We start from the raw sequence: 14,215 nt of genomic DNA, 5'->3' as shown, positions 1-14,215 counted from the left end.
CCTAACCTGGTGTATAAATTGAACAAGGCCATTTATGGGCTGAAGCAGTCAGCCAGGAATTGGAATATCTGTCTAGATAAGGCATTGAAGGGTCTTGGGTTCAAGAGTTGCAAGGCTGATGGTTGTATAAACACTGGAAAGGTATAAGGTGGGGATTGTCAACTATTAGCATTTGTGAATGATCCTTGCTTCATTGCAAAGGATGTATCACGGGTAAAAAAATAATAAGTTGGAGGAAAAATGTGAACTAAAAAATTTGGGTTCTTCAAATACAGGTCTAGAAAGAATATTAAATTATTCAGATTTATGTCTCTTCCAGTCATGAAAGGAAGAGTGTCAGATTATTCACGAACTCGCAGAGAGATGGTAACAAGGTCAGCCAATGAATAGGCATAGCAACTAAGTGGCATGCAGCAAAAGGGGGTTTGAGGAGTTTTTTAATAAAATCTTTTAAGGGGTTTTTAAGGGGAGGGAGGGTTAGAATGGGTCGGGGGGGTGTGACCCACTTGGGAGGGGGCCAGACCTTGCCAGAGCTCGCGACATAAAGGTAGGTCCGGAGGTTGGATTGGGGGAGGAGGCTAGTGCCCATGTCCAGGGGGGCTATTCGATCGGCACGGTCTATGGAAGGGGCAGATATGGCAGAAGTGGGGGACCATATCAAGTTTGGGGAGCGTGCCCTCGCTGTTTGCAAGCGATTGTGCACTCCAGCCCCCCTGTCTTTTCCCGTTCCCCGAGTGGCGGGATTCCTCAGGGCCTTGACCTTCGGCTGATGTTGTGCAATGCCAGGTCCATGATTAATAAGGCCTCCCTCATTTTAGATCTGATACAAGAGGGGGGTGCAGACCTGATGGGCATTACGGAGACCTGGTTGGGCACCGAAGGGGAGGGTTCCCCTCGTTGAAATGTGCCCACCGGGTTTCCGAGCATTTCATCAGCAAAGGGTTCAAGGTAGGGGTGGGGGGGTAGCGGTTATTATCAACGAGTGTTTGGAGCCGAGGGAGGTCACTGTCCTGCAGACAGCCGGATGTGAGTCTCTCTTTTTGCGTGGGGCCAGGGGTTACAGGTGGGCTTGCTAATCACGTACCTGGCTCCCTGCCATGTGACGGCAGTCCTGCCTGAGCTGCTCGATGTGATAGCTGAGTCGGCGGTTGAGACCCCCAGACTTATGGTCATGGGGATTTCAACTTGCCGTCGGTAGGCGAAGCATCGTCGACAGCTCAGGAGTTCAAGGCCTCCATGGCAGCCTTGGACTTGACCCAGTTAGTGAATGGTCCCACGCACATTGGGGGACACATGCTGGATTTGATTTTCGTCTCGAGACAGTGGCTGAATGACCTGGAATTGGGGGACTTAGTTATTACTCCCCTGCCATGGACGGATCATTTGCTTCTTCGCCTGGACTTTTGAACCATGGAATTTTCGGACTTTCGGTGGTTCCATCCCAGGCGCCTGATGGACCCGATTAAGTTCCTGATGGAGCTTGGGCCGATCCCTGAGGATCTAGCCCATGGCTCGCCTGGGAAAGGGCAGCGGTGGGGGCTTTGGACCGCTTCATGCCTTTGCGGCCTCTGACCCGGCACTGCTCTTGACCGGCTCCTTGGTTCTCTGAGGAGCTGAGAGAGATGAAGCACCGGAAAAGACGCCTGGAGAGCATTTGGAGAGCCAGCCGTTCCGAATCTGACCGAACACTAGTACGGTCGCATATTCAGGCCTATCTAGTGGCGATAGGGACGGCAAAGCAGGAATGAGGACCCAGATTGTTGGGGGGGCAATAAGTTGACTTTGTAAATATACAAATAGAATGAGACTATTGCCTTATACACTGTAAGCCGCCCTGAGTCTTCGGAAAAGGGCGGGATATAAATGTAAAAATAATAATAAAAAAAATACTTTTTCGCTCTTATTGCATCGGCAGATAACCGCACAGCCACCTTGTTTAGGGTGACCCACTTCCTTCCTTTTCAGGGAGCTCGGGACCCCTTGTAGGGACGTGCTGAGGAGTTTGGAGGGTAACTGCATGATAAAATCGCTCAGATCCAGGATGGGCTGGATGCTGATTGGGTGGATTCAGGTGGGACGATGGAGGCAGTTCTTGAGAATATTACTTGGGCGGAGTTCGAATCTGTGACTCCCGAGGACATGAACAGGATACTGGGGAGGCTGAATGCTACCACATGTTTATTGGACCTGTGTCCCTCCTGGTTGGTACTGGCCATGCAGGAGGTTACACGAGGCTGGCTCCAGGGAATTATTAGTGCTTCTTTGGTAGAGGGAGTCTTCCCAGCCGCCTTGAAAGAGGCGGTGGTGAGGCCCCTCCTTAAGAAGCCTTCCCTGGACCTGGCTATATTGGCTAACTATCGTCCTGTCTCCAACCTTCACTTTGTTGCAAAGGTTGTTGAGAGTGTGGTGGCATGGCAGCTTCCCCGGTACCTGGAGGAAACTGTCTATTTAGACCCGTGCCAGTCCGGCTTCCGGCCAGGGTACAGCACGGAGACGGCTTTGGTCGCATTGGTTGATGATCTCTGGAGGGCACGGGACAGGGGTTGTTCCTCTGTCCTTGTCCTATTAGATCTGTTAGCAGCTTTTGATACCATTGACCATGGTATCTTGCTGCGACGGTTGGGGGGTTTGGGAGTGGGGGGCACCGTCTTTCGGTGGTTCTCCTCCTACCTCTCCGACCATTTGCAGACGGTGTTGGCAGGGGGGCAGAGGTCGACCACTAGCCACCTCACTTGTGGGGTGCCACAGGGGTCGGTTCTCTTGCCTCTCCTGTTCAACATCTACATGAAGCCACTGGGGGAGATCATCCGTGGTTTTGGGGTGAGTTATCAACTGTACGCTGATGATACTCAGCTGTACATCTCCACCCCGAACCACCCCAACGAAGCCGTTGATGTGATGTCCCAGTGCCTTGAGGCCATTTGGATCTGGATGGGAACGAACAGACTTCGACTCAACCCATCCAAGACGGAGTGGCTGTGGATACCAGCGTCCCGGCACAATCAGCTAATTCCATCGCTGACTGTGGGGGGGGCCAATCGTTGGTCCCCAGGGAATCGGTGCGCAACTTAGGCATTCTCCTGGATGTACAGCTGTCTTTAGAAGATCATTTGATGGCTGTCGCCAGGGGAGGTTTTTATCAGGTTCGCCTGATTCACCAGTTGTGTCCCTTCCTGGACCGGGACTCTCTATGCACGGTCACTCATGCCCTTGTTACCTCCCACCTGGATTACTGCAATGCTCTCTACATAGGGCTCCCCTTGAAGAGCACCAGGAGGCTCCAACTGGTGCAAAATGCGGCTGCGCAGGGGATAGAGGGAGCATCTCGTAGCTCCCATATAACACCTCTCCTGCGCAGACTGCATTGGTTGCCGGTGGTCTTCTGGGTACGATTCAAGGTTTTGGTCATCACCTTTAAAGTGCTCCATGGCATGGGACCAGGATATTTACAGAACCGCCTACTGCCACCAGTATCCTCCCATCGACCTGTGTGCTCTCACAGGGAGGGCCTCCCTAGGGTGCTGTCGGCCAAACAATGTCGGCTGGCGGCCCCCAGGGGAAGAGCGTTCTCTGTGAGGGCTCCTGCCCTGTGGAATGAACTACCTGTGGGGCTATGCTTACTCCCCGATCTCCGGACCTTTAAGCGCGAGCTTAAGACTTTTTTCTTTCATCAAGCAGGGCTGGCCTAATGATAAATTTTAATTGAGGGCTTTTAGTGGGGTTTTAGTGGGGCTATTTTATCTTATAATTTTACTTTCCTATTTTAAATTTTGGCACATGGAATTAGATTTTTAAATATATATTGTATTTTAATTTTTTTGTATATTTGTTTTATCTATGCTGTACACCGCCCTGAGTCTTCGGAGAAGGGCGGTCTATAAATTTAAACAATAAATAAATAAGTCAGCCAATTGGGAGCTGAGACACACTGGAGCCAAAGCGTGTCTTAGTCTGCAGCTTCTGAGTCTGTGCAGAGAAACTGAAACCAGTGTGAACTAGTCTGCTCTGCTGAAATGAAACTAACTGTTCTCTCCTATCTGGTGTTTTGCTTGTAACTGATCTCTCTACCTGTTACCATGTTGAAAGAACTCTGCTATTGGTATTGTAAAATTTACTTCATCTATTATTATGTATATAAAGAAGTTAATGAATCCTGCTGAATCAGTTATCTGTGTGTGCTTCTGGACTTGATTTTGCATGAAACTCTGACAATAGCTGTCTGCTGCAAATAAGATGTTTCAGTGCCCCCCAAAAAACCATTTGAGATGATAAAGCAATTGGCAAATGAGAAAACAGAACTGTAGATCAATTAGTTTTCTTTGGCCTCCTAAGGAGGCAGAGTTCCTTTTCACTTTTGGAACATTTATCGCCCAACAGGCAGACTTTACTACTATTGTACCAAGAAAAATGGAAAGAAAAATAGCTTCCTTGTTTGGTGCTGCCATAATAATTGGATATAAGAAACACTGCTTAAGCACAGTTACTGTGAATATCAACTTCAAAATCTTCTTTCTATCAGTAAAAGCTAAGATTCTACTAGATAGTATGGCTGACAAGTCAGGGAAATGAATTACGAATTCTTGTAATATTATTTAATTGCTTAAAATGAAATACACTCAATTACATAACTCCTCTTTCCCCAACCTGGATCTCTGTAGATGACAAGAAGTCTGTTTCTTGCTTCAGAAAACAGAATAATAGAGTTGGAAGGGACCTTGGAGGTTTTCTAGTTTAGTCCCCTACTTAGGCAGGAAACCCTATACCACTTCAGACTAATGGTTATCCAATATCTTCTTAAAAACTTCCAGTTTTGGAGCATTCACAACTTCTGGAGGCAAGTTGTTCCACTTGATTGTTCTAATTGTCAGGAAATTTCTCCTTAACTCTGTTTCTCTCATTGATTAGTTTCCACCCATTGCTTCTTTTCCTGGCCTCTGATGCTTTGGAGAATATTTATTTATTTATTTATTTATTTATTTATTTATTTATTTATTTAATCGAATTTTTATACCGCCCTATCTCCCGAAGAACTCAGGGCGGTTTACAGCCGGATAAAAACACAGGAATAAATACAAGATAAAAACAATATTTAAAAAACCTATTGAATTAGGCCAAATTTAAAATTATAATTAAAATAGTAAAAAACCCCATTTAAAACTAAATTTAAAAATTAAAACTCTAGGCCAGACCTGCGCAGATAAATAGATGTGTCTTAAGCTCGCAGCAGAAGCTTAAGGAGGAGCTTGACTCCTCTTCTTTGTGGCAGCCGCTGAGATTTTGGAACACTGCTTTCATGTCACCCCTAGTCCTTTTTTTCATTAAAGTAGACATACCCAGTTCCTGCAGCCATTTTTCATATGTTTTAGTCTCCAGTCGCCTAATCATCTTTGTTGCTCTTCTCTGCACTCTTTCTAGAGTCTCCACATCTTTTTTACATCGTGGTGACCAAAACTGGATGCAGTATTCCAAATGTGGCCTTACCAAGGCATTATAAAGTGGTATTAACAGTTCACGTACTCTTGATTCTATCCCTCTGTTTATGCAGCCTAGAACTGTTTTGGCTTTTTTGGCAACTGCTGCACACTGCTGGCTCATATCTAAATGGTTGTCCACTAGGACTCCAAGATCCCTCTCACAGTTACTACTATTGAGCGAGGTACCACATATACAGTACCTGTGCATTTTGGGGGGGTTTGCCTAAATGTAGAACCTTACTTTTTTCACTGTTGAATTTCATTTTGTTAGATAGTGCCCAATGTTCAAATCTGTCAAGATCCTTCTGTATTTTAAGCCAATCTTCCACAGTATTGGCTATTCCTGCTAGCTTGGTGTCGTCTGCAAATTTGATGAATTCCCCATCTATCCTGTTGTCCAAATTATTGATGAGGATGTTGAAGAGTACTGAGCCTAAAACAGAAGCTTAGAGTACCCCACTGAATACTTCCCTCCATTTATTTATTTATTTATTTATTTATTTATTTATTTATTTATTTATTTATTTATTTATTTGTTACAACAGTATATATAAGTATAAGCATGAAATAACTATAGAATTGGATATAATCAAAGGGAACATTATTTTTATTTTTTATTTTATATTTTATTTGCATTTATATCCCGCCCTTCTCCGAAGACTCAGGGCGGCTTACACTATGTCAGGCAATAGTCTTCATCCATTTGTATACTATATACAAAGTCAACTTATTGCCCCCCAACAATCTGGGTCCTCATTTTACCTACCTTATAAAGGATGGAAGGCTGAGTCAACCTTGGGCCTGGTGGGACTTGAACCTGCAATATTGCAGGCAGTTGCTGTTAATAACAGGCTGCATTAGCCTGTTGAGCCACCAGAGGCCCTTTAGGACAGGAATGGTAGGCATGCTGGTGCTGAGGACTACACGTTGAGTGGGGTTGGTCATCCAGTTACGAATCCATCTGGTGGTGATGATGCTATCTAACCCACATTTTTCTATTTTATCTAGTAGTAGGTTATGGTCTACTTTATCAAATGTCTTACTGAAGACCAACTTAATTATATTGACAGCATTCCTCTGGTCCATTAATTTTGTCATTTTGTCAAAGATTAGTCTGGCATGATCTGTTTTTGACAAACACATGTTGGCTTTTGGTTGTTACTTTGTTTGTTTCTAGGTGTTCGCTGATTTATTGCTTGATTATCTTTTCCAGAATCTTCCCTGGTATTGAGGTCAGTCTAATAGGTCTGTAGTTTCCTGCATCTATGTTTTTTCCTTTTTTGAAGATGGGAACTACATCAGCTGTTTTCCAGTCCTCTGGCAGTTCCCCTGTGCTCCAGGATCTTTGAAAGACATAGCTCAATGGTTCTGAGATTTTGTCTGCCAGTTCCTTCAGAACCTTGGGGTGTGGCCAGTGAAAGTGACAAAGCGTGAATTCATGGGCTCTTGGAGAACGCTGATATCCCAGCTGTTTAGGGGATTCCCTAGGGAATCATAGCTGTCTTGGAGAGACAGTGAAGAACGGGGGCACAGGCTGGTGTGAACAAGGAAGTTGCAAATTTTGACCCAGCAGCGGAGGAAGACAGCCATTAGGAGCTTTCAAAAACTGGAGCAGCCACACAGAAGGAGGAAAGAAAGAGAGCAAGGCAATTATCTGGGTGAGAAACGGAAGTCTTGAAAACAAGATTCTTTTTATATTTTCATCTCTCAAACTTTAAAAAGATTTTTGAAAAGTTATGGCAAAGAGGAGAGGAGAGGCAGATAAATAAGGCTACCTCCCCACTTCCGGAACAGCAGCGGTAAAGTGGAAGCCAGAAATAAAAACTAACTAAAAACTAATCACAGTAAATTTAAAGCAAACTTAATGGATTGAAAGCAGATTGGACAAAGAGACTTTGTTAGGCATTGCTATTTAAATTTAAATTTCGGCTTTGAAAGTTTAAAGTGGAAAGAAGAAAGACTTTTAAATAAGCAGCACTGCCAACTAGTGGCGACAGAGAAATTAAATGGGAGTATTGTATAGAAGACCAAACAAAATGACCTTGGACATTGTTTTGGAAAGTGGCAAGAAGTTGATGATAAGAAGTGATCCTGTCATTTTGTAACAGGAGGAGGAGGAAAAGAAGAATGAAAGTTCTTGTAAACTATCTGGATACTAAGCTGCTTGTTTTGCTTTTTGCTTTTTTCTCTCCCCTTCTCCTGTCAGAAGACTTTGGAATACTGATATTTTGTTTTCCTGGCTTTTTCCTTTTGGATTATTTTTTTCTCTCTTCTTTTTCAGGGTGTGTGTGTGACTGGTATAATTTTTATTTTTACTTTTGGATTTGTTTCTTCTCTTTTTTTCATTTTTCTTTATTTTTCTCTCTGCAATTTTTTCTTTTTGGAGAAAATATTTTATATTTTTTCTACATATACTGAGTGATTGGATACTTTGAAAACTTGAAATTTTGGAACTTTGAAACTGGTGAATTTTTATTTTTTGCCCCGATTTGGCTTTCTTCTTTTTTCCTTTTTTTCCTTTTTTTCCTTTTTTAATTCTTTTTTCCTTTGCTTCATTTTTTTTGGGTGGTTGTTGGTTAGCTTTGGATATTTTTACATAAACATTAGTGGATTAAAGTCTCAAGAACCTGAAGAGTTGGAGGGTTTCATGTGTAGTTTTGGAATTTGAATTTGGAATTTAAACAAAGAAATAGTTGAAACTTGAGAATTGAACTATTTGGATTACAAATTGAGTGTGGTGAGTTAAAGAGACAAGATGGATAAGGGAAAGAAAGCAACACAACATTTATCATCACATCAATATCAACAAAGGCAACAGAACCTACATTACAACAAGAGAAAATTAATATGGATTTTAAAAATATGTTACAGAACATACATAAAGATCTTAAGAAAGGACTAGAAAAAATGGAAAGAATGGAGGGAGAATTGAAAGAAATTAAAGAGTTAATTGGAAAAAATGAACAACGATTGCAACTAATGGAAGAAAAAGCAGAGGGAACGGAGAAAAAAGTGGAAGAGATGGATTGTAGACTCACAAACACTGATAAAAATCAGGAAAAAACAATTATAACCCTCAAAATGGACAAGGCTGATTTTTATTTAAGATTGCAAAATATTGAGGAGGAAAAGGGAGAAAATCTAGCAGAGAAGATAGCAAAGATATTAGCAGTAGTAATGGAAGAAAGTAAAGAAATACTTTTAAATGGAATTGATGAGACATATAGAGTGTATACAAGATATGCGATGAGACATAATTTACCCAGATAAATTCATGTCAGATTTACAAAGAAAACTATGAGAACAGAGATATTGCAAATGATGAGAAATACAACGATAAAACACAAAGGGAGAGAAGTGGTGGCACTGAAACAAATTCCAAGAAGAGTGAGAGACCTGAGAAGAGAATACCAATTTCTCACAAAATGTCTCATAAAAAGAGGGATAAATTTCAAATGGCTGATTCCAGAAGGAATGATTTGCAAGAGCAAAAATTCAGATTAGATTCAATAGAAAAAGCAGAGAGATTTTATGAACATATAGATCTTCAAGAACAAGCGAGATTGAGAGAAGAAAGGAGAGATGGACAACAAGAGGAAAAGAAAGAGCAGGCAAGAGCAAGAAGAGAAAGTGATAAGAGAAGGAGCTTGACCAAAAGAAATTGGAGAACAAAGAGAGATAATAGCATAAGACTAAATAAATAAATAAATAAATAAATAAATAAATAAATAAATAAATAAACAAGATCAACAGCACAAGTAAATAAACAAGAAATGGAGGAAGAAATTAAAGCAATATCTTTGAATATAAACGGACTAAATTTGACAATAAAAAGAAGGAAAATGTTTAACAAATTAGAAAAGCTAAAATTAGAAATTATATGTTTACAGAAGTTCATATTAGAAAACAACATAATTTTTTTGGGAAAGAACAAAATTAGGGAAGTTGTATGCAACATTGGTCTTTCAAAGTAAAAGAGATGTGGTATTTTATATCAAACAGACAATTCAATCCAAAAAAATATTTGAAGATGAGGAGGGAAGAATATTAATGGTAGAAATTGTAATGAACTATAAAAAATATTACTTGTAGGAATATATGCTCCGAATAATAATCAAGAAGAATTTTATGCATAGAAAAATATTAGAATATGAATATGAAAATATTTGTATAATGGGGGATTATAATGCAATAGTGGATAATGAACTGGACTATAAATCTACAAAAATGAGTAAAAAACCAAGGAAAACACTCCTGAAAACATTCTACACAATGGTAGATGAAATAACTCTACAAGATGCTTGGAGAAAGAGAAATTTAAAGGAAAAGCAGTATACATTTTATTCAAATAGACACATGTCATGGTCAAGAATAGATATGATGTGGATGTCTACAGATTTAATATCTAAGATAGAGATGATTGAGATAGAGACAAATATATGGGCAGACCACAACCCGATAATGATGGTATGGAAAGATCGGGGAAAAAGAGGCCAGGAGGTCATGGAGGATGAATGAGAACTTGTTTAAATATGAACAAAATGTAAATGAATGTAAAATTCTAATGAAGGAATTTTTTTCTTTGAACATGGATAAAGGGACACCTATAGAGATAGTTTGGGACACCAGCAAAGCTTATATGAGGGGAATTTTATTAGAGATGAATAATAAATACAGAAATAGATTGCACAAAAGGCGAAAAGAAGTAGAAGAGGAAATTAAAAGGAAGGAGCAGTTATTGGTATGTAATCCAGGAGATAGCAAAATAAAAGAGTCAATAAATATATTAAGAGGTCAATTTAATATGCTAATGGCAGATCAGGTGGCAACTAATTTACAATATGCAAAACACAATTTGTTTAATAATTCTAATAAACCTGGAAGGTGGTTAGCATATTTATTAAGAAAGAAACAGAAACGACATATAATTGATAAAATAGAATATAGAGGTAAGGAAGTATATCAGCAAAACTTGATTAAAAAAGCTTTTTTAGAATATTATACTAAGTTATATTCTAGAGATGTGATTAATGATAAAGATATAGATAGATATTTACAGGATCACAGGATCTTAGAAATTACAGTAGATCAAAGGGAAGAGTTGAATCAATTAATTTCTTCAGAGGAAATAGTGTTTGCAATTAAGCAGCTTAAAGTGAATAAAGCACCAGGTACAGATGGTTTGACAACTACTTATTATAAGAATTTACAAAATGAGATGATTGTACCACTTAAGGAGTTATTTAACAGAATACAAAGGGGAGGAGAAGCTCCTCCTTCATGGAGGACAGCTTTTATTTCATTAATACCTAAAGAAGATCGAGATGGTGTTAAACCAGAGAATTATAGGCCAATATCGCTTTTAAATACTGATTATAAGATATTTGCGGCTTCTGGTGGCTCCGCTCTCTCCGAAGGACGCCCTAAGGGCGCCCGCGCTGGGATTCTGTAAAAGCCGGCGAAATCAACGGCTGAAAGTACCTTCCCCGGTAAGGAGAAGGGAAAGAGCAGAAGAGGGAAGGGTAGAGCTCTCTCTAGAGGCCCCGTTTGGGGAACTCGAAAGGGAAAGTTCCCTGAATTCCTTCTGCAAAGCTCCAGCCCCAGTGTGTTTCTGCTTTAAGCAGACAGAGAAGAGAGCGACCACTTCTGCTTCAATTGATTGTTATGGATATTTATAAGCAGATGGAATAAAACACAGGAGATCAGTCATTTAAATTGCAAGTATTAAATCTGACTTCTATTTTTTCTTTTAAAAAAAAATAATAATTTTTTTTTCTCTCATCAACACAATGAAATAAAATGGCGTTTACTTGTTGAGAAAGTGAAACTGAATGGAGATTTTATCTTATTGTACTGGACTGTGGATTGTTGGATTATTTTAGTTTGTTTAAGTATTTCATAAGGGGATTTTCAGCAAGAACTTTGCCATGAAGGTTTTTTCAGAAGAATGGATTCGTGATTTTATACAGGATTATACAGAAAGAATGTATTTAATTATTCAACAATACGAATTGGAAAAAAATGGAGGCGTTTTGGATGAGAGTTTGGAGGAAATTAACCAAAGTAATCAGGACTTGGAATATGGAATGGATGTAAAGAAGCCTTTTTTAAAAAGTTTGGATGAAAAGCCTGAAGTTGTGCTACAGGAGGCTGTCTCCCGAAATGGAAAAATTCACAGGGTTAATGCTTTCCAAGAGTTCTCTTTTGGATTGAGGAATATCGGCAGTAACTCGTGGATTCTTGGACATAAGGAACTATTAGGAAATATTGTGACTGACTTTTCAAAAGGAGTAATGAAGGAAAGACAGAGACTAATGCATCAAAAATGGCAAGAGACAAAAGTATCATTTTTGAAAGAATTGTTTTTTGAAATATTAACAGAAAAAGATTTTAGCCTTTCTGAAAGACAATACGTAAGGAAGATTTGGAAGAAATGGGTTGATTATATGTTTTATAACCATCATAAAAGACTAGATATTTGGATTTATACTGGATTTTGACGAGGAAGGACTAAAGTTGAACAGATATTGTAATTTCCCTGTATTGAAATTCTATAATTTGTTGTATTGAATTTTAAATAGAATATTCTCGAAAGATCTTATGTAAGAAAGACTTGGGGGGGAAATTATATGGTTATAGAAGTTATAAGGGAGATATTCTCTGAATTGGATTGTATTTTTATGCTTTAGCTGGTTTTAAATATTTTAGGATTAATTTGTTCTACTGATCTATATATATTATTACTGTTTATTGTTAATTTTTTGAAGGATTTTGGTTATGTAAGGAGGAAGTCAGAGTTAGAGAGGGAGAATTGGTATAATAGTTTTGGGGAAAAAAAATTTTTTAGCATATGGTTGTTTTATTTTTAACTATACCTTGTGTTTGTTCCGGGAAGCCGGGGGGGAGGGGGGAGGGGGTTTGTGAAGGGAGGGGGAAAAAAATTTTTTGTAAAACTTTTTGAATAAAAAAAAAAAAGATATTTGCTAAGATATTAGCGAACAGATTGATGCCACTGATGACTCAATTAATTCATAATGATCAAACAGGATTTATTAAAGGGAGATGGATGAGATATAATATGAGACAAATTGTAAATTTACTTGAATATTTGGAAAGAAACAGCCAGGTCTCAGCAGCATTTTTCTTTTTGGATGCGGAAAAAGCTTTTGATAGATTGGATTGGCAGTTTTTGTTTAAAGTAATAGAAAAAATGCAATTTGGGGATTATTTTATTCAAGCAATTAAGGCTATATATCAAAAGCAAACAGCCCAAATAATAGTAAATGGTGGATTAACAGAATCTTTCAAGATTGAGAAAGGGACTAGACAAGGATGTCCCTTGTCACCATTATTATTCATTCTAACTTTGGAAATATTATTGAGTAATATACGTGGTTTAGATCGAATAAAAGGAATTAGAATTAAAAATCAAGATTATAAATTAAGAGCGTTTGCAGATGATCTGGTTGTTTCTTTATCTCAGCCAATACATTCAGCTGTATATCTGAAGGAGACAATTGATCAGTATAGTAAGGTATCTGGGTTTAAAGTGAATCAACAGAAGACAAAAATGATAATTAAAAATATGAATACACATCAGAGGGAAGAACTAGAAAGAATAACTGGATATGAAGTAGTTAAAAAGGTTAAATACCTAGGAGTATATATTACAGCATCGAATGTAAAATTATATAAAAATAATTATGAGGTATTGTGGGGAAAAGTAATTAAAGAAATGGAGAATTGGAAGAAGTTACAATTATCATTGTTGGGAAGAGTGGCAGCTATAAAAATGAATGTTTTGCCTAGATTTTTATTTCTGTTTCAAATGATTCCAATATTGAAGAAAGATGCAAATTTACAAGAATGGCAAAAAGGGATTAATAATTTTGTATGGAAGGGTAAAAAACCGAGAATAAAGTTAAAAATAATGCAAGATGTTATTATTTATTTTCATTTATTTATTCAATTTTTTATACCGCCCTTCTCCCGAAGGACTCAGGGCGGTGAACAGCCAAGTAAAACAAACAATATAATATACAATTAAAATACGAATTAGAAAACTTATTACATAATTGGCCTAAAACTTTGGAACATAAACTAAAACCCACTAAAAATTACTAGTAAAAAAATTTAAAACCAATAAAATTTAAAACCAATAAAATTTAAGCCAGCCCCGCGCGAATAAATAAGTATATTTTTAATTCGCGGTGGAAGGTCCGAAGGTCAGGTATTTGGCGTAAACCCGGGGGAAGCTCATTCCAGAGGGTAGGAGCCCCAACAGAGAAGGATCTACCCCTGGGGGCCACCAGCCGACATTGCTTGGCGGACGGCACCCTGAGAAGTCCCTCTCTGTGTGAGCGTACGGGTCGGTGGGAGGCATAAGGTAAGAGCAGGCGGTCCTTTAAGTACCCAGGCCCTAAGCCATGGAGCACTTTAAAGGTAGTAACCAAAACCTTAACGTGCACCCGGGAGACCACAGGTAGCCAGTGCAGTCTGCGCAGGAGTGGTGTTACGTGGGAGCTACGTGAAGCTCCCTCTATCACCCGCGCAGCTGCATTCTGAACTAACTGAAGCCTCCGGGTGCACCTCATGTAGAGAGCATTACAATAATCCAAGCGGGAGGTAATGAGCGCATGAGTGACTGTGCACAAGGCATCCCGATCAAGGAAGGGGCGCAACTGACGAACTAGGCGAACCTGGTGAAAGGCCCTCCTGGAGACGGCCGTCAAATGTTCTTC

The sequence above is a fragment of the Ahaetulla prasina genome, chromosome 5 (genome assembly GCF_028640845.1).
Source record: "Ahaetulla prasina isolate Xishuangbanna chromosome 5, ASM2864084v1, whole genome shotgun sequence".
NCBI lineage: Eukaryota > Metazoa > Chordata > Lepidosauria > Squamata > Colubridae > Ahaetulla > Ahaetulla prasina.
Note: the sequence above shows the minus strand (reverse complement) of the source record.